Source organism: Arachis hypogaea, chromosome 7, assembly GCF_003086295.3.
Source record: "Arachis hypogaea cultivar Tifrunner chromosome 7, arahy.Tifrunner.gnm2.J5K5, whole genome shotgun sequence".
Classification (NCBI taxonomy): Eukaryota; Viridiplantae; Streptophyta; class Magnoliopsida; order Fabales; family Fabaceae; genus Arachis; species Arachis hypogaea.
This window is the reverse complement of record NC_092042.1, coordinates 37,288,032-37,310,061: the sequence shown is the minus strand read 5'-3', so window position 1 is coordinate 37,310,061 and position 22,030 is coordinate 37,288,032. Positions and strand designations below refer to the sequence as shown.

Genomic DNA, 22,030 nt, shown 5'->3' with positions numbered 1-22,030 from the left:
GTACGCGTGGGTCACGCGTTTGCGTCATCTGGAGTGTTGCTCTTCCGTGCGTCTGTGTCAATTGCATTCTGCTCAAGGCATGCGTCCGCGTCGTCCATGCGTGCACGTCGTTTGTGTTTTGCGCTAAGCACGTGTCCGCGTCGTCCACGCGTTCGCGTCACTGCTTTTTCTTCAAAACTCCATTTTTGTGCTTTCCTTCCAGTTTTGTATGTCTCTTTTTTGTCCTTTAAGTCATTCCTGCCCTATGAAACCTGAAAATACTTAACACACAAATCACGGCATCGAATGTTAATAAAGGATAATTAAATTTAATATTTTTAAAGCATAGGAAACATGTTTTCACATATATCATAAAATGAGGAAGGAATAGTAAAACCATGCAATTTACATGAATAAGTGGGTGAAGATTTGATAAAATTACTCAATTTAAGCACAAGATGACTCATAAAATAGGGGTTTATCAGCTTGACAGGAAGCTCTTACAGAGCTTCACAGGTGCTCAGAGCATGATTGTGGCCTCCCAACACCAAACTTAGAGTCTGAGTGTGGGGGCTCTATTTGACTCTGTACTGAGAGAAGCTTTTCATGCTTCTTCTCCATGTTTATAGAAGAAGATCCTTGAGCCTTAAACACAAGGTAGTCCTCATTCACTTGAAGTATTAACTCTCATCTGTCTACATCAATCATAGCTTTTGTTTTGGCTAGGAAGGCTCTTCCAAGGATGATGGATTCATCCTCATCCTTCCCAGTGTCTAGGATTATGAAGTCAGTAGGGATGTAAAGGCCTTCAACCTTTACCAAGACATCCTCTACAAGTCCATAAGCCTTTTTCTTTGATTTGTCTGCCATCTCTAGTGAGATTCTTGCAGCTTGTACCTCAATGATCCCTAGTTTCTCCATTACAGAGAGTGGCATGAGGTTTACACTTGACCCCAGGTCACACAAAGCCTTCTCCAAGGTCATGGTGCCAATGGTGCAAGATATTAAGAACCTTCCGGGATCCGGTTTCTTTTGAGGTATCTTCAGCTGTGCCAAGGCGTTTATTTCATTAATGAGCAATGGAGGTTCATCCTTCCAAGTCTCATTACCAAATAATTTGGCATTCAGCTTCATGATTGCTCCTAGATACTGAGCAACTTTCTCTTCAATAACAACTTCATCTTCTTCAGAGGAAGAATGCTCATAAGAGCTTATGAATGGTAATAGGAAGTTCAGTGGAATCTCTATGGTCTCTAGATGAGCCTCAGATTCCTTTGGTTCCTTATGAGAGATTCTCCCATGTAATTCACCTCTTTCATTGCAGGATTCTCAGGGTTATAGGTTTCTCCTTCAGAGGAGGTGTCTTTAGCACTGCCAGATGCAGCTTGCAATCCAGTCAGATTCTGAGAAATCATATTGACTTGCTGAGTCAATATTTTGTTCTGAGCCAATATGGCATTCAGAGTATCAATCTCAAGAACTCCTTTCTTCTGAGTCATCCCATTATTCACAGGGTTTCTTTCAGAAATGTACATAAATTGGTTATTTGCAACCATGTCAATGAGTTCCTGGACTTCTGCAGGCATTTTCAGATGAAGAGATCCACCAACAGAGTGGTCCAATGACATCTTGGATAACTCAGACAGACCATCATAGAGTATACATATGATGCTCCATTCTAGAAATATGTCAGAAGGACACCTTTTGGTTAATTGCTTGTATCTTTCCCAAGCTTCATAGAGGGATTCACCATCCTTTTGTCTGAAGGTTTGGACATCCACTCTGAGCTTACTCATCTTTTGAGGTGAAAAGAATTTGGTCAAGAAAGCATTGACCAGCTTATCCCAAGAGTTCAGGCTTTCTCTAGGTTGTGAGTCCAACCATGTCCTAGCTTTGCTCTTACAGCAAAAGGAAAAAGCATAAGTCTGTAGACCTCGGGATCAACCCCATTGGTCTTAACAGTATCACAGATCTGCAAGAATTCAGATAAGAACTGATGAGGATCTTCTGATGAAAGTCCATGAAACTTGCAGTTCTGCTGCATTAGAGAAACTAATTGAGGCTTAAGCTCAAAGTTGTTTGCTCTAATGGCAGGAATTGAGATGCTTCTTCCATAGAAGTTGGAAGTTGGTGCAGCATAGTCACTAAGCATCTTCCTTGCATTGTTGTTATTATTTTCGGCTGCTATGTCTTCTTCTTTTTTGAAAATTTCTGTCAGGTCCTCTCTAGAAAGTTGTGCTTTAGCTTCTCTTAGCTTCCTCTTTAGAGTCCTTTCAGGTTCAGGATCGGCTTCAACAAGAATATCCTTATCCTTGTTCCTGCTCATGTGAAAAAGAAGAGAACAGAAAATAAGAGCAATCCTCTATGTCACAGTATAGAGATTCCTTTGTGTGAGTAGAAGAAGAGAAGAAGAGAAGAATGAGGTAGAGAGAAAATAAAGAGAGTTCGAACACATAGAGGGAGATAGGGTTCGAATTTTAAGAAGGAGAAAAGTGTTAGTAAATAAATAAATAAATAGAAAGAGATGAGAGAGAGGAAATTCGAATATTGAATAAAAAAAAGGAAAAATATTTTTGTTTTTATTTTAAATATTAGTTAGGATTCGAAAATATTAGAAGAAATAAAATAAAATTAGAGTTTAAAATAATTAGTTAATAAAAAAATATTTTTGAAAAAGTTGTTAGTGGTTTTCGAAAATTGGAGAGAGAAAGGTAGTCAGGTAGTTTTGAAAAAGATAAGAAATAGTAAATTTTTAAAATCAAACAAAAAGTCAAGTAGTTAATTGAAAAAGATTTGAAAATCAATTTTGAAAAGATAGGAAGTTAGAAAAGATTTTGAAATTGAATTTTGACAAAAAAAAAATTGAAATCTATTTTGAAAAAGATTTGAAAAAGAAATTTAAAAAGATTTGATTTTGAAAATTGAGGTTGATGACTTGACTAACAAGAAACTAAAAGATATGATTCTAGAATTTAAAGATTGAATCTTTCTTCACAAGAAAGTAACAAACTTGAAATTTTTTGAACTAAATCCTTAATTGTTAGCAAGGTTTTCGAAAATATGAAATAAAAATAAGAAAAAGATTTTGAAAATCAATTTTTAAAATTTTCGAAAATATTAACAAGAAAAATGAAAAAGATTTGATTTTTGAAAAAGATTTGAAAAGATAGAATTTTTAAATTGAAATTTTGACTTGACTCATAAGAAACAACTAAATTTTAAAAAAATTTTGACTGAGTCAATCCAAAATTTCAAAATTTATGAGAGAAATAGGGGAAAGATATTTTTTATTTAAGAATTTTTAATGAGGAGAGAGAAAAACACAAAAATGACTCAAAACATGAAAATTTAAGATCAAAACACATAATGCATGCAAGAACACTTTGAACGTCAAGATGAATGCCAAGAACACTTTGAAGATCATGATGAACATCAAGAACGTATTTTTGAAAAATTTTTAAGAAAAGAAGCACATGCAAGACACCAAACTTAGAAAATTTTAAACTTTTGACTTTAAAAATTTGAAAATGCATATGAAAAATAAGAAAAGACACAAAACAAGAAAATCACAAGATTAAACAAAGACAATCATCAAGAATAACTTGAAGATCATGAAGAACACCATGCATGAGTTTTCAAAATTTTTTTAACGAAAATTAAAAATATGCAATTGACACCAAACTTAAAATTTGACACCAGACTCAATCAAGAAACACAAAATTATTTTTGTTTTTATGATTTTATTAATTTTTTGTAATTTTTCGATTTTTTTTTTTTGGAAAAAAAAAGAAGAGAAAATTTTTTTGAAAGATTTTTGAAAACTTTTTGAAAATAAAATAAAGGTTGAAACAAGAAGAAAATTACCTAATCTGAGCAACAAGATGAACCGTCAGTTGTCCAAACTCGAACAATCCCCGGCAACGGCGCCAAAAACTTGGTACACGAAATTGTGAGTTCACACTTTTCTCACAACTCCGCGCAACTGACCAACACTGGGTCATCCAAGTAATACCTTACGTGAGTAAGGGTCGATCCCACGGAGATTGTCGGCTTGAAGCAAGCTATGGTCTTCTTGTAAACATCAGTCAGGCGAATTCAAATGGTTATGAGGTTTTGATAATAAAAAGAGAAATAAAACATAAAATAAGATAGAGATACTTATGTAATTCATTGGTGGGAATTTCAGATAAGCGTACGGAGATGCTTTGTTCCCTCTGAGCATCTGCTTTCCTATTGTCCTTATCCAATCATGCATACTCCCTTCCATGGCAAGTTGTATGTTGGTGGATCACCGTTGTCAATGGCTACCATCCGTCCTCTCAGTGAAAATATGTCCTCTACGGTTTCCCGCATGGCTAATCAGCTGTCGGTTCTTGATCGTGTCGGAATAAGATTCATTGATCCTTTTGCACACTGTCACTGCACCCAACAGTCAGGAGTTTGAAGCTTGTCACAGTCATCCCATCCCAGATCCCACTCGGAATACCACAGACAAAGTTTAGACTTTCCGGATCTCAAGAATGCTGCCAATTAATTCTAGCTTATACCACAAAGACTCTGATCTCATGGAATGGAAGGCTCTGTTGCCAGGAGAGGCCACCATGCGTCATGAACCAGGAGGCCAAGAGATACACACTCAAGCTCTTGCAGATAGAACGGAGGTGGTTGTCAGGCACGCATTCATAAGGGAGGATGATGATGAGTGTCACGGATCATCACATCCATCAGGTTGAAGTACGAGTGAATATCTTAGAACAAGAATAAGCGTGAATTGAATAGAGAAACAATAGTACATTGCATTAATTCATGAGAAACAGCAGAGCTACACACCTTAATCTTTGAGGTGTAGAAACTCTACCATTGAAAATACATAAGTGATGAAGGTCCAGGCATGGCCGAATGGCCAGCCCCCAAAACGTGATCAAGAGATCAAAAGTAATCCAAAGATAGTCTCAAAAATGATCTAAAGATGTAAATACAATAGTAAAAAGTCCTATTTATACTAAACTAGTTACTAGGGTTTACAGAAATAAGTAGATAGTGCAAAAATCCACTTTCAGGGCCCACTTAGTGTGTGTTTGGGCTGAGCATTAAAGCTTTCACGTGCATAGGCTCTTCTTGGAGTTTAAACGCCAGTTTTGGTGCCAATTTGGGCGTTTAACTCCAGGTTTGGTGCCAGTTCTGGCGTTTTACGCCAGAAAATGGTCTCTAGTGGGCGTTTGGATGCCAGTTTGGGCCATCAAATCTCAGGAAAAGTATAGACTATTATGTATTTCTGGAAAACCCAAGATGTCTACTTTCCAACGCAATTGAGAGCGTGTCAATTGGGCTTCTGCAGCTCCAGAAAAACTACTTCGAGTGAAGGGAGGTCAGAATCCAACAGCATCTTCGATCCTTTCTCAGCCTTTGAATCAGATTTTTGCTCAGGTCCCTCAATTTCAGCCAGAAAATACCTGAAATCACAGAAAAACACACAAACTCATAGTAAAGTCCAGAAATGTGATTTTTGCATAAAAATTAATAAAGATATACTAAAAAGTAACTAAAATATATTAAAAACTATGTAAAAACAATGCCAAAAAGCGTATAAATTATCCGCTCATCACTTTCTTAGTTGTTATTTTATTTCTTTTGCCATTTACATTTCTTGCTCCTTATTTCAAAACCCCAAAAATATACAATCCCTAGCCAATAACAAGAACACTATCCTGCAATTCCTTGAGAGATGACCCGAGGTTTAAATATTTTGGTTTATTTTTATTGGGGTTTGTACTTGTGACAAACAAAATTTTAATTGAGGAATTGTTTGTTGGTTTAGAACTATACTTGTAACGAGATTTCATTGAGAAATTCTTTACCGATAGACAATTTTTGCTCATCAAAATGGCACCGTTGCTGGAGAATTGCAATTGTGTGCCTTGTTATTGGTTATTATACATATGTGAATATTGTGAATAGCTTGATTTTTGGATTGCTTGTTAGTTTTTGCTAGTTTTAGAACTTTGTTTCATTATTTGTTGTTAGCTTGTGTTTCTTATTTTCTCTTTTCACCATGAATTCTCACTTTGGCTATGAGTTTGGTTCTAACTATGTTGTAGGAAATGGAAGCATAAATGAAGACGTGTATCAAGGATGGGACACACAAGGGTGGAAGGAGCCATATGTACATGATCAATCCTCTTGGCAACAACCTCCACGAATGAACTATGAACAAGAGCCATTCCATGATGCATATCAATCCAATGGTTATGGTGAATCTCCTTGTGACTATCAAGAATCACCACCATATACCTATGAGCCATATCCTCAACATAGCCCTCAACCATACTCACAAGCCCCTTTTCACAAAACACCTCCATATGACCCTAATCCATATCCACCATACCAACCACCTTATGAGCCACACATAGAACCGCCACCATTCCAACCTCAATACCTCCAAGAACCACCTTCACCATACTATTACCAAGATGAACCACCTCCAATGTATGCTAGTTTTCACCCACAAGATAAATTTTACTCTCTACCACAACCCTCCATGGAAGAATATCCATGTCCATCAATCCAAGGGCACTATGATCTTACTTATGTTAGCAATTTGAACGAGAGTCAAGGGATCACCTCAAGGAAACAATAGACCAGCTTCAAGCAACCATCCGTCAAAAGATAGATTTATGGGATTCATGCCACAAGCAAAATGTGTTCAAGGATGATTGTGGAGGAGCAACCATGGAGTGTGTTGTGCAACAAGTGAAAAAAATGGAGAGTGTTGAACCGCCACCCCCTATCAAGAAGAATCACCTTCCTATCATGAATCCTTTCTCCAAAATAATGAACCCTTCTATCCATCCCAAGCTCCAATGGATGATTATCTCACTTTGCTACGTCAAGGGTAAGAAGAGATGCAAAGGGAGGTACTAGGATTCACGGCCACCTTGGTTGAGGTAGTAAATCATTTAGCCTCCCAATGCTTGAACACTCAAGGTACTCCCAGGGCTACATGTGGAGAGTCAAATGAAGAGCATAGCATGAAGGAGAGATTGGAAACTCCGGTGAAAAATGAGAAATATTGCTTTGTGTTAGAATAATTGGAGGAAGCTATGATTGTTGAAGTAGAGGAAGAAGTAGTGCTTGAAGACTTAGGAGATGCGGAACCTCCATGGGAACCTAGAATTGAAGAAAGTCCCCCCACGAAGATTGAATTTGATGTCAAAGAGGAATGTGCACAACCTCCAAGGCATATCCCATATGAAGAATTGGATGGGATAGAGCAAGAATCGAGTTCACATGGCAATGAAGATCAAGCATCATCTCCTAATGGTGGAGAATCCTTTGAACTTGAAGGACCTTCTTCCGGTGAATTTGAAAGCAATACGGAGGTAGATTTCTCTCATCCTTCCAAGTATGATTTGAGTAAGGGAAAAGAGTTAGATAAAATTGGTGAGCAAAGGATTGAAGTTGAGAAATCTTGTGAGGAGGTGGAAGTCCTTAGAAAAAGAAAGACGGGAGTTGAATACGCTTTGTCAAGATCCTTGGAAGCTTTTTGCCTAGGTTGCCGTCTACTCCTTCACTTGAGTGGGTAAAACTCATCTCTATTAACTTTATTATCCCACTTGAGTATGGCTTGCTTGAAACGGATGGTCAACTTAGGGTGCTTTGTGGGATGAAGCGTAAGAGAAAGTTATTTAGTGGTTGGCGTTGCACATCAAGGTTCATTATGGTTGATACCTCAATGGTTGGCTAGTGCTCAATTGAATGGGTCTAGAAGGGGAGTTTGGTACTACATTGAGAATCTCTCTTGCTTGCCACCCGGATGGATTAAGGATGATCAACTAGAAGACGGGTGTAGAAATAAGATTTGGGATCCGGGAATACATAAGGATCAACTTTGGGAGCCCTTAACTTGTGACGAACTCCATCAAAGCTTGGAGCTATTGATTTTGAAGAATGGAGCTTATTGGAAGTCCAAGCATTTGAGGATGTTCAAGGATGGATTCAAGCACAAGCCACCTTGATGAGGAGTTCCCCATAAGTCCAACTTAAGGACAATAAATAAAAGTGCTAGGTGGGAGACACCCCACCATGGTAACATCTTTTCATTTTTCTCTTTTGTAAATATTGGTAAAATTAGCTTAATTTCATATTTTGATTGGTTTGTTGAGTTTAGTTGGTAGTCTAGTATGTTAAATAAGGTTTTATGGTGTTTTGGTAGCTGTTTGAGGGATTGGAATGCTTGGTTTAATTTGGTGCAAGAACTTGGAAAAATTTTGAAAAACAGAGCACCAACCCACGCGTACGCGTGACTGCAAGCTTTTTGACCATCCACACGCACGCGTTAGCCACGCGTACGCGTGGATCCAAAATTTCCACCTCCCAGCCAAAAACTTGAGAGTTGTGCAAGTTGTGGGCTGGAATTGTGCCTCTAGCACAAAACCAACCCACGCGTATGCGTCACCCTACGCATACGCGTCACCGCTCTTAATAACCCACCACGCGTACGCGTGACTCAAGCTTACGCGTTGACACCATTTTTCCTATCCACGGTTATGCGTCACACCATGCATACACGTGGATTGCCCTGTTTCACCACTCTTCTTTTCTTCTCTTTTTTCCATTCCTTTCCTTCTTTTTCCTTCTTTTCTTTTCTTTGCATCCTTCAATCATCATCCAACACTACCAAACACCATCCAAAACCATTTCTTTTAGTTAATTAGTTGTTTAGTTGGTTTAGATTTTCATTTAATTTTTTCTTTTTCATTGTAAGTGTTGGATTATAAGTCTTGTTTACTGTTAATTGCTGCTTAGTACTAAATTAGATGTTACTTTAACATCATTGTTGTTAATATTCATTGTTGGAATCCTTTATTGAAGATATATTTGCTACTTGGTCTTAAGTTTCTTCGTTGAACATTTTTGAATACCAAGTGTATGAAAATTGCCCTCAAGCTCTTACATCTTTTTAAATTGCATGATTTGGCCACCATGTGATTTGAACTCCTTACTTTGATTAGGCAATTTCTTGATGAATGTTATGCATTTAACTCAATGCATTGTGTTTCTTGATCATATGCATCCATATGTTATATATTTGCTTGAATGCTTTCATGCTTCTTTATTGCTTAGTTGGTTGTCTACACCTACGAGTTTAGAGCATCTCAAGCACCCTAGGATGAGTGAAGTGCATGCTTCTTTGGTGACATAGCTTTTTATGCAAGTGTGTATTCTAGACCGCATGCATCTTAGGACTCCCACACTTGTTTCATTAATGTCACACAAATTCACTCACTCCATTCTAGTGGTTTTTACCTCATTCCAACAATTTATGCTTCCTTGCTTTTACATTTACTTTTCTTACTATCCTGCCTTCTAATTTCAAGATGAGTCATCTTAAGCAAAAATGGAAGCGGGAGAAAGAACACGCAGCAATCGATTGACCTACCAGCTAAAGGTAGTAACTCGGAGAGTCACCGTACCCTTTTGCTCATCTTTGAATGCACCGAGGACAGTGCAAACTTTTAAGTGTGGGGAGGTCGTCCGACCAGTCGGTATTTTTAGGTGATAAGTTTCTAATCCCAACACTTTTTTGCATTTCATTCTTTTAGGTCTTTTAGGATCCTTAGTTGCATTTTCCTATTTCGCATACATGTATAATAAGCTTAGTCAAAATAATGAAATTTTTCAAGGATTTATCTATAGGGCACCTAAATTGATTTGAGTAGAAACTTTTCATCGAACTTGCTTGAACTATATATTGTGGAATATGTTTTGAGCTAAGAACACAAGCTTGTGAGTTTTGAGCCTAATTGCGTGGTTACATTATATAACCACTTATTTTCCTTCTTGTGTACATTATTCTCTTCCTATGATTGTAATCTTTGATTTGTTTGATTCTTTATGTCTATTATTTTGTGTAGACATGCACTTATATGATTGAGGCCATTGTTTCATCAGCTCACTTACCCAAATAGCCTACCCTTTATCTTCCATTGTTGGCCAGCTTTGAGCTACGATTAACCCACTTGTTCTTTAATTTAGCACATTACAAGCCTCAAAGATAAAAATAATAAATGTCCATAATTTGGATCTTTGATTAGCTTAGGCTAGTAAGTGTGTGTATCATTCAAGTGTGGGAAAACTTGGGACATTGGTTGAGGTAAAATGGTATTTTTGTATTTTGTTGAAAATATTGGGAATCGGGTGCATACTCATGTGTTAATTAAAGGTTTAAACCATATGCATTGATACCTTTGTATATAATTACTTCAAAAAAAATGAGAAAAACAAAGAAAAAGAAAAAAATATGTATATGAATAAAAAAGAAAAAAATAGAAAGAAAAGAAAAAAAAGAAAAGAAATAAAAAGGGGACAAAATGCCCCAAAGTGAAATGCAATAATAATCAATGCATATGTATAGTGATTGAAAAGAGAATGCCTGAGTGTGTGAAAAAAGTGAAGGATGGGTAGTTAGGTTAGCTTTGAAATTGTATAGGTTGTCATAGGTTAGGTGGGAAGCTTAGGTTAATCGAAGATTCAAATTTCAAGCTCACTTGACCATATACAATCCTACCTTGACCCTAGCCCCATTACAACCTATGGGAAAGTCCTCATGATATTTGTATGCATGCATGAAATAATTGTTTATTGTTAGAAGAAAAACAAATCTTGGAAAGCATGATTAGAGGAGAATTGAGTGAATTAACCCTATACACTTGAGTGATTAGAGCGGATACAGATCCGGTGAGGGTTCAATTGCTCAATTACATGTTTCCACCTAGAATCATCACTTTTCTTGCATGTTTGTAAAAATCTTTAATAACTCAATTCAATTTGTGGTTTGATTTGGTGTTATTGCCATTGCTTTAGCCCCTATCCTTATATATGTTTCCTTGGGAATTGATTTATTTTGACTAAGTACTTTGGTGGACGAAATTGTGATCATCAATAATGGCTCCAAAGACTTGGTGCTCTCAAACATAAATCACACTTTGTCACAACTCCGCACAACTAACCAGCAAGTGTACTGAGTCGTCCAAGTAATACCTTACGTGAGTAAGGGTCGATCCCACAGAGATTGTTGGTATGAAGCAAGCTATGGTCATCTTGTAAATCCCAGTCAGGCGGATTCAACTATATTAAGAGATTATTGGATTTTTGAATAATAATAATAAATTTAAACAGAAAATAAAGATAGAGTTACTCATGTAATTCAATGATGGAAATTTCAGATAAGTGTATGGAGGTGCTGTGTTCCTTCCGAATCTCTGCTTTCCTACTGCTTTTATCCAATCTTTGTCACTCCTTTCTATGGCAAGCTGTATGTAGGGCATCACCGCTGTCAATGGCTACATCCTATCCTCTCAGTGAAAATGGTCCAAATGCTCTGTCACAGCATGGCTAATCATCTGTCGGTTCTCGATCATGTTGGAATAGAATCCCTTGATTCTTTTGCATTTGTCATCACGCCCAGCAATCGCGAGTTTGAAGCTCGTCACAGTCATTAAATTCCGGAATCCTACTCGGAATACCACAGACAAGGTTAGACTTTCCGGATTCCCATGAATGCCACCATCAATTCTAGCTTATACCACGAAGATTCTAATTAAGGAATCCAAGAGGTATGCGCCCGGTCTAAGGTAGAACGGAAGTGGTTGTCAGTCACGCGTTCATAGGTGAGAATGATGATGAGTGTCATGGATCATCACATTCATCATGTTGAAGTGCAACGAGTATCTTAGAATAAGAATAAGTCGAATTGAATAGAAAATAGTAGTAATTGCATTAAAACTCGAGGTACAGCAGAGCTCCACACCGTTAATCTATGGTGTATAGAAACTCCACCGTTGAAAATACATAAGTGATGAAGGTCCAGGCATGGCTGAATGGCCAGCCCCCAAACGTGGTCAAAAGACTAGATAGTCAAACACAACTAATAAACTAGTAAAAAGTTCTATTTATACTAAACTAGCTACTAGGGTTTACAAAAGTAAGTAATTGATGCATAAATTCACTTTCGGGGCCCACTTGGTGTGTGCTTGGGCTGAGCTTGATCTATCCACGAGCTGAGGCTTCTCTTGGAGTTGAACGCCAAGTTGTAACGTGTTTTGGGCGTTCAACTCTGGTTCGTGACGTGTTTCTGGCGTTTGACTCCAGAATGTAGCATGGAACTGGCGTTGATCGCCAGTTTACGTCATCTAATTACGAATAAAGTATAGACTATTATATATTGCTGGAAAGCTCTGGATGTCTACTTTTCAACGCTGTTGAGAGCGCGCCATTTGGAGTTCTGTAGCTCCAGAAAATTTATTTTGAGTGCAGGGAGGTCAGATTCCAACAGCATCAGCAGTCCTTTGTCAGCCTCCTATCAGAGTTTTGCTCAGGTCCCTCAATTTCAGCCAGAAAATACCTAAAATCATAGAAAAACACACAAACTCATAGTAAAGTCCAGAAATGTGAATTTAGCATAAAAACTAATGAAAACATCCCTAAAAGTAACTAGATCATACTAAAAACAACCTAAAAACAATGCCAAAAAGCGTATAAATTATCCGCTCATCATAGTTGCATTCATTTAGATAGATTACATGCAAATAGGTTGCATTTAATTAGTTTGCATGGAATAAATGTTGATACCCTTCTTTTCTTTCTTGATTCTAGCATGAGGACATGCTTGGTTTAAGTGTGGGGAGTTGATAAACCCCATTTTTAGGGTTTATCTTGTGTCAATTTTAGGGGATTTTATCACCTTTTCTCACATTTATCCAATGAAATAGCATGGTTTTTATTATTCTCCTTTATTTGTGCTTAAGTGTGAAAACGGGCATTTTAGGCCCTTAAATTGGTAATTCTGAATCACCTTAATTCCATTCGATGTCTTGATGTATTTGTTGAGTGATCTCAGGTTCACGAGGCAAGTATTGAATGAAAGAAGTGAAGAGAAAAGCATGCATAGTGGAGAATCAATGAAGAAATAAGGATTTGGGACGCTGAGATCGACGCGCATGCGCAGCAGACGCACACGCGTAGAAAGTGAAGTCGCATGGTGACGCGTACACGTGACCCATGCGTATGTGTCGGTGCTCACACGTGACCCACTTAAAGTGAATCCACTAGGGGCAATTTCTGGGCTTCCCAGGCCCAGATCCAACTCATTTCTGAGCCTATTTCATGCAGAATTCAAAGGGGGATCAACACATTAACACATTAGCACATTGTTTAGTTTTGATCATGTTTTAGTTAGTTTCTAAAGAGAGAAGCTCTCTCTTCTCTCTAGAATTAGGTTAGATGTAGATTAGGATTTCTTAGATCTAGGTTTAATTCATGCTTTGATTTACTTTTCCTCTCTAATTTCTTGTTCTTCTACCTTTGCTTCTCTAGTTTAATATTTTACCTCTTGTAATTGTTTACTTTGTTGTTGATGTACTCTTGTTCCTTCTATATTTTTCTTTTAATTCAATTTATGTTTGATTTCCTTTATTGTTGATTTGAGTTGTTGTTGTTAATTCTTTGCAATTAGTAGCTGTAGATTTATATTTCTTGCAATCTTGTTTACTTTCTTTTTGTGCCTTCCAAGTGTTTGACGAAATGCTTGAAAGAATGTTAGAGTAGATTTTCCTTCTCTTGGCTTGAGTTGAGTAATTAGTGACACTTGAGTTATCAAACTCTCTTGTTGATTGATGATTGGAAGTTGCTAGTTGACTTGAAGGCTACTAAAGCTAGTCTTTCATTGTGATTAGACTATGACTTGTGGTCTCAAGTTGATTATCTCCACCTGATTTTCTTTTATAGTTAGAGGTTAACTAAGTGGAGCAATGGACAATTCTCATCACAATTGATGATGATAATGAGGATATGACTTCTAGTTCTCATACATTGCCAAGAGCTTTCTTAGTTGTTATTTTATTTCTTTTGCCATTTAAATTTCATGTTCCTTATTTCAAAATCCCAAAAATATACAATCTCTAGCCAATAACAAGAACACTACCCTGCAATTCCTTGAGAGATGACCCGAGGTTTAAATACTTCGGTTTATTTTTATTGGGGTTTGTACTTGTGAAAAACAAACTTTTGATTGAGAATTGTTTGTTGGTTTAGAACTATACTTGCAACGAGATTTCATTGAGAAATTCTTTACTGATAGATAATTTTCGCTCATCAGTGTTGACTTTTCTTACTCAACTATTGACTCTTTCTTGCATTATTTTGGTGCTTCGTGACTTGTTTTATATTGTTAGGTGATGATATTTATAGGTCAATGCTTATCTTTTGTGACACGTGTATTCTTTGTGCATTGATATGAACTTATATTGTCTCTCATAAACCACTTTTTCCTATTTGAACTTGATGATTCCAAACGCTCTTCCTGCCATTCACTTATACTTTGATTTTACTCTTGCATCAAGTGTTAGTCGATATGCCTTAGCTTATATTACTTTCTCACTTACATGTTGTAGCTACCATGTAGTTGAGAATCCTACTCTTAGTTGGTATTAGCCCCCGCCTATGTTCTATTTGCTTTGATATTTTTGTTGTATGCTTAATCTTCTTTCTTTTTATCTCCTTTCAGGCTGGCCACCAAGAAGGGAAAGGAAAAGTTTCTAAATGGGGCAAACAACAAGTCCTTTTGCACAACCTTTTGAAAAAACTCATCAGTTGTAACAGTCCGTCCACTTTGCTCGTCTTTGTATGCACCGAGGACGGTGCAATCTTTAAGTGTGGGGAGGTCGAGACCGACTTCCGTTGGTAACTACTTCTTTTTCTAACACCAATTCTCAATTTTCTTTGAGTAGTTAGTTGTTGCATTGCATGATAAATTGCATGATAGTTAGAATTTGTAAATATTCAATTACCTTTTTCTTGATAGGACTACTTAGTTAGAATGATGATTTCCCTTTCAAGAAACTATTTTAGGGCATTTCACTAATTTGAATAAAAAGTTTTGATGAACTTGCTTGAAGAATTTATTTTGGAACATGGTTTTCGAGCTAAAACACACAAGCCTAGTGAGATTTGAGCCTAATTGATTGGTTACATCTTATCAACCAATATATTTTGTTTCGGTATGTGTTGTTCTCTCTAAGATTGTGATCTTTGTCTTGTTTGATTCTATATTTCCATTGTTGGATGTTTGCATGCATATATGTGATTGAGGCCATCTTTTGAATTAAGCTCACATACCCATATGGCCTTACCATTTCATCATCCGTTGCAACTAATGATTGAGCCTATTTTACCCCATTTGTTATTTATTTTAGCACATCACTAACTCTAAGTGAAAAATAATGGATGTCCTTAATTTGAATCCTTGGTTGGCTTAGACTAGTGAGAAGAGTGTACATAATTTAAGTGTGGGGATTGGGTTGGGAACATTTGGTTTGGGAAATGGGTATGCTATACTTTTTATGAAAAATGTGAACAAGAATTGGGCGCATGTTCATACATTCAATATCTTAAGCATATGCATTAATCTCTCATATATATAGTATCCACCACAAGAAAAAAATAAAATCAAAATAAAAAGAAGAAAAATAAAAGAAAAGAAAAAGAAAAAGAAAATAAGAAAGCAATAAAAAAGGGATAAAATGCCCCAAAGCAAGTGGTGATAACAATGCATATGAATTGCATTCAATTTTGGGATGCATGAACATGTGGCAAAAGATAGTCAATGGGTAGTTAGGTTTTGTATTTTAATTACAAAGATTGTCTTAGATTAGGTGGGAAGTTTAGGTTAATCAAGGATTCAAATTTTAGTCCACTTGACCAAATACAATCCTACCTTGACCCTAACCCCATTACAACCCTTAAAAAGACCTCTTGATATGTGTATTCATGCAATGAACATATGTTGATTGGTAGAAAAAGAGCAAGCCTTAGAAAGTAAGATTAGTAGAGAACCGAGAGAATCAACCCTCAAACACTAGAGAGGATAGAGTGCAAACACTTCCGGTGAGGGTTCGATGCTCAATTCCTTGTTCCCAGCTTTCATAAGCTTCCTTCTTGCAAGTCTACTTGTACTTCATTTTAAGATTTGAATTAGTAGAATTCATAAATCATCATGATTATCTTAGCTCTACTTGTTCATATATGTTCTTGGAAGATTGGTTTACTTTTAACCATGTAGGTAGAAATATTTTGCATTTAGTTTCATGCATGTATATAGGTTGGATCTAATAAATTTCACCATCCTTCTTCATCCCTTTATAACTTTTCTTTAGCTTAGCATGAGGACATGCTAATGTTTAAGTGTGGGGAGGTTCATAAACCCCATTTTTAGGGTTTATCTTGTGCTTAATTTAGTGGATTTTATCAATTATTCTCTCACTTATTCATATAATTTGCATGTTTTTAAGATTCCTTTCTAATTTTGTGCTATGAATGAAAACATGCTTCCAAGGTCGTAAAATCACTAATTTTTAATCCTCTTTTATTACCATTCGATGCCGTGATGTATTTGTTGAGTGTTCTCAGGGCCATATGACAGAAATTGCTTAGAGAATGGAAAAGAAGCATGCAAAAGTAGAAGGAATACAAGGATTTGAAGATTTGAGAAGCTGGCCCCAACACGTATGCATGAAAGACGCGTACGCGTGGGCAAGCCATAGTCCAAGCGATGCGCATGCGTGGATGACGCGTACGCGTGACTTTGTGCAAAGTTCAACGACGCGTACGCGTGGCTGACACGTACACGTGACAAAGCGGCACGTACCTCACTAAAGTGAAATCAGTTGGAGCGATTTCTAAGCTGGTTTTTGGCCCAGTTTCCAGCCCATTCTGCAGATAAGAGATTGGGAGTGAAGGAGGATTGGGGGATTCCCATTCCTTCATACACACTTTAGGTTTTAGATGTAGATTTCTAAAGAGAGAGGCTCTCTCCTCTCTCTAGATTAGGGTTCTTAGTTTACTTCCTTTTAGATCTAGATCTCACTCTTCCTTCAATTTAGTTTTTCTTTACTTTTATTTATTCTAGTACTTTACTTCTCTTATTAATTCTGTTATTTTGTCAATTTAGTTTATGAGCCCTTTTGTTGATTTCAATTCTCCTTTAATGCAATTATTTGGTTTCATGTCTTTTAATGTTTGTCTTGGTTTCTATTATTAATTTCTTGCTTTGATTAGTTATAACTTTTATTAATTCTTGCAATTGATGATGTTTACTTTTATTACCTTTTATATGTTTAATGAAATGTTTCTTTTAGTCATGAGTTAGATTTTTTTCTCCTCTTGGCTTGGGTTGAGTAATTAGAGACTCCTGAATTGTCAAAGTCTCTTGTTGATTAGTGATTGAAAGTTACTAGTTGACTTGAGCTTCATTAAATCTAGTCTTTGATTAGGGCTTGTGAACTCAAGTTGATTTCACTCACTTGACTTTCCTTCAAATGTTAGAGGTTAACTAAGTAAGAGCAAAAGATAATTACCATCACAATTGAGGATGATAATGAGGATAGAACTGCTAGTTCTCATTCATTGCCAAGAGCTTCTTAGTTGTTAGCTTATTTCTTTTGTTATTTACATTGCTTGTCTCTTATTATAAAATCCCCAAACTATACTTTCATAGCCAATAATTGGGCACCCGCTTGCGATTCCTTGAGAGACGACCCGAGGTTTAAATACTTCGGTTAATTTTTATTGGGGTTAAACTTGTGACAACCTATATAAACATTGATGTGAGGATTCATTGTTAGTTTGGACTATGCTTGCAACGAAGTTATTTTGAGAAATTCTTTACAGACATTTTTCCTCTATCACGCTGATGAGCGGATAATTTATACGCTTTTTGGCATTGTTTTTAGTGTGTTTTTAGTATGATCTAGTTAGTTTTTAGTATATTTTTATTAGTTTTTAGTTAAAATTCACTTTTCTGGACTTTACTATGAGTTTGTGTGTTTTTCTATGATTTCAGGTATTTTCTGGCTGAAATTGAGGGACCTGAGCAAAAATCTGATTCAGAGACTAAAAAGGACTGCAGATGCTGTTGGATTCTGACTTTCCTGCACTCGAAGTGGATTTTCTGGAGCTACAGAAGCCCAATTGGCGCGCTCTCAACGGCGTTGGAAAGTAGACATCCTGGGCTTTCCAGCAATATATGATAGTCCATACTTTGCCCAATATTTGATGGCCCAAACTGGCGTTCAAAGTCACCCTCAGAATTCCCAGCGTTAAACGCTGGAACTGGCACAAGGATGGGAGTTAAACACCCAAACTGGCATAAAAGCTGGTGTTTAACTCCAAGAAGAGTCTCTACACGAAAATGCTTCAATGCTCAGCCCAAGCACACACCAAGTGGGCCTGGAAGTGGATTTTTATGTCATTTACTCATCTCTGTAAACCCTAGGCTACTAGTTCTCTATAAGTAGGACCTTTTACTATTGTATTTTCATCTTGGTTCTTCTGGTTCCCTCTCTGGGGCCGAAGCCAATGATCACACTATCACTTATGTATTTTCAACGGTGGAGTTTCTACACACCATAGATTAAGGTGTGGAGCTCTGCTGTACCTCGAGTATTAATGCAATTACTATTGTTCTTCTATTCAATTCCGCTTGTTCTTGTTCTAAGATATCACTTGTTCTTCAACTTGATGAATGTGATGATCCGTGACACTCATCATCATTCTCACCTATGAACGTGTGCCTAACAACCACCTCCGTTCTACCTTAGATTGGGTGGATATCTCTTGGATTTTTTAACCGGAATCTTCGTGGTATAAGCTAGAATTGATAGCGGCATTCAAGAGGATCCGGAAGGTCTAAACCTTGTCTGTGGTATTCTGAGTAGGATTCAATGATTGAATGACTGTGACGAGCTTCAAACTCGCGATTGTGGGGCGTTAGTGACAGACGCAAAAGAATCACTGGATTCTATTCCGACATGATCGAGAACCGACAGCTGGATAGCCGTGCCGTGACAGGGTGCGTTGAACATTTCCACTGAGAGGATGGGAGGTAGCCACTGACAACGGTGAAACCCTTGGATACAGCTTGCCATGGAAAGGAGTAAGAAGGATTGGATGAAGACAGTAGGAAAGCAGAGAGACGGAAGGGACCAAGCATCTTCATACGCTTATCTGAAATTCCCACCAATGAATTGCATAAGTATCTCTATCTTTATCTTTATGTTTTATTCGTATATCACCCATACCCATTTGAGTTTGCCTGACTAAGATTTACAAGGTGACCATAGCTTGCTTCATACCAACAATCTCTGTGGGATCGACCCTTACTCGCGTAAGGTTTATTACTTGGACGACCCAGTACACTTGCTGGTTAGTTGTGCGAAGTTGTGTTTATGCCATGGTATTGAACACCAAGTTCTTGGGTTCATCACCGGGGATTAATTGAGTTGTGAAAAGTATTGATCACAATTTCGTGCACTAAGTTTTTGGCGTCGTTGCCGGGGATTGTTGAGTTTGGACAACTGATGGTTCATCTTGTTGCTTAGATTAGGTATTTTTTTTCATAGTTCTTAAGAATGAATTCTAGTGTTTCATAATGATCTGTTGAAGTCTGGCTGGCTGTGAAGCCATGTCTAATTCTATTGGACCGAGGTTTCAACTTATCATCACAAGTGCTTGTTGATTTCTATCAATCTTGCTGTTGGAGCAGTGATCTGCTAAGGCTTGGCTGGCCATTGGCCATGTCTAGTGTTTTGGGCCGAAGCTTTCTTTGAAAGCTTGGCTGGCTATGAAGCCATGTCTAATTCCTGGACCGGAGTCTTAGACTAAACATTGCATGATTCCTGGAATTCTCACTAAGAATTTTGATATCTTTATTTTCTTTCTTTTTCCACTTAATTTTCGAAAAAAACACAAAAAAATTACAAAATCATAAAATCCAAAAATTTCTTGTTTAAGTTTAAAGTCTCATTTTAAGTTTGGTGTCAATTGCATGCATTCATTCATGTGTCTTAAGGATCTTCAAGTAATTCTTGATGATTTTCTTGCTCTGACCTTTGAATTCTCTTGACTTGAGTGTTTTGTTGTGTTTCATATGCATTCTCATTTTGTTAGTGTCAGTAGTATACAAACTGCTAAGTTTGGTGTCTTGCATGCATTGTTATTTGATTTTAGTTGCATTTTGATTATTCCTCATTATAAAAAAATCCAAAAATATTTTTAATTTGTGTCTTTTCAAGTCAATAATACAGAGAATTGAAGATTCAGAACATACAGCAGAGGAATTACACAGAAAAAGCTGGGCGTTCAAAAATGCCCAGTGAAGAAGGGCAAACTTGCGTTTAAACGCCAGCCAGGGTGCCTGGCTGGGCGTTTAACGCCCAAAAGGGTAGTAGTTTGGGCGTTAAACGCCAGAATGTGCACCATTCTGGGCGTTTAACGCCAGGATGGCACAAGAGGGAAGATTTTGTTTTCAAATCAAATTTTTTTTTAGTTTTCAAAATCAAATCTTTTTCAAATCAAATCTTTTCAATCAAATCTTTTTCAAAATTAATTTCTTTCTATTTTCAAAGATACTTGCTATCAATTAATGATTTGATTCAACATTTCATGTATGTTGCCTTTTCTGTTGAGAAAGGTTTAATGTTTGAATCATATCTTTTCTTGTTAGCCAAGTCATTAATTTTTAAAATCAAATCTTTTTAAAATGTTTTTCAAATCATATCTTTTTAATCACATCTTTTTCAAAATAGTTTTCAATCAAATCTTCTTGATTTCTAATTTCAAAATCTTTTTCAAAAATCACTTTACTTCTTTCTCAATCTTGGTTTTCAAAAATCAATTAAAGCTTTTCAAAATGTTTTTAAAATCTCTTACTTAATTTTCGAAAATTTCTTCCCCTCTTCTCACATCCTTCTATTTATGGACTAACATTATTCCTTAATGCACAATTCGAACTCCATCTTTCTTGATAAGTTCAAATTTTCTACCTTTTCCTTTTATTTTTCTTTTCCTCTGACACCTCAAGGAATCTCTGCACTGTAACATAGAGGATTCCATATTTCCTTGTTCTCTTCTCTTTCATATGAGCAGGAGCAAAGACAAAAGCATTCTTGTTGAGGCTAACCCTGAACCTGAAAGGACCTTGAAGCGAAAGCTAAGAGAAGCTAAGGCACAACTCTCTGTAAAGGACCTAACAGAAATCTTCAAAGAAGAAGAACCCATGGCAGCCGAAAACAACAACAATGCCAACAATGCAAGGAAGGTGCTGGGTGACTTTACTGCACCTACTCCCGACTTCTATGGGAGAAGCATCTCTATCCCTGCCATTGGAGCAAACAACTTTGAGCTTAAGCCTCAATTAGTTTCTCTAATGCAACAGAATTACAAGTTCCATGGACTTCCATTGGAAGATCCTCATCAGTTTTTAGCTGAGTTCTTGCAAATCTGTGACACTGTCAAGACTAATGGGGTTGACCCTGAGGTCTACAGACCTATGCTATTCCCTTTTGCTATAAGAGACAGAGCTAAGACATGGTTGGACTCACAACCTAAAGAAAGCCTGAACTCTTGGGAAAAGCTAGTCAATGCCTTCTTGGCAAAGTTCTTTCCACCTCAAAAATTGAGTAAGCTTAGAGTGGAAGTCCAAACCTTCAGACAGAAGGAAGGAGAATCCCTCTATGAAGCTTGGGAAAGATACAAACAATTAATCAGAAAGTGTCCCTCTGATATGCTTTCTGAATGGAGCATCATAGGTATTTTCTATGATGATCTCTCTGAACTATCCAAGATGTCTTTGGATAGCTCTGCTGGAGGATCTCTTCATCTGAAGAAGACGCCTACAGAAGCTCAATAACTAATTGAAATGGTTGCAAATAACCAATTCATGTACACTTCTAAAAGGAATCCTATGAACAATGGGACAAATCAGAAGAAAGGAGTTCTTGAGATTGACACTCTGAATGCCATACTGGCTCAGAACAAAATATTGACTCAGCAAGTCAATATGATTTCTCGAAGTCTGTCTGGAATGCAAAATGCACCAGGCAGTACTAAGGAAGCTTCATCTGAAGAAGAAGCTTATGATCCTGAGAACCCTTCAATGGAAGAGGTGAATTACATGGGAGAACCCTATGGAAACACCTACAATCCTTTATGGAGAAAT

The 22,030-nt window shown here is 37.0% G+C and overlaps 2 non-coding genes across 2 annotated transcripts; one reads left to right on the top strand and one right to left on the bottom strand.

Annotated features, from left to right (window-relative positions):
• Window positions 1-1,665: 1,665 nt before the first annotated feature.
• Window positions 1,666-1,769, top strand: LOC112704732 (small nucleolar RNA R71). Its single transcript, XR_003155341.1, has one exon. It is a non-coding gene; the product is annotated as a small nucleolar RNA R71 (small nucleolar RNA).
• Window positions 1,770-21,493: 19,724 nt separating this feature from the next.
• On the bottom strand, window positions 21,494-21,601 carry LOC112704776 (small nucleolar RNA R71). Its single transcript, XR_003155383.1, has one exon. It is a non-coding gene; the product is annotated as a small nucleolar RNA R71 (small nucleolar RNA).
• Between the last annotated feature and the right edge of the window lie 429 nt (window positions 21,602-22,030).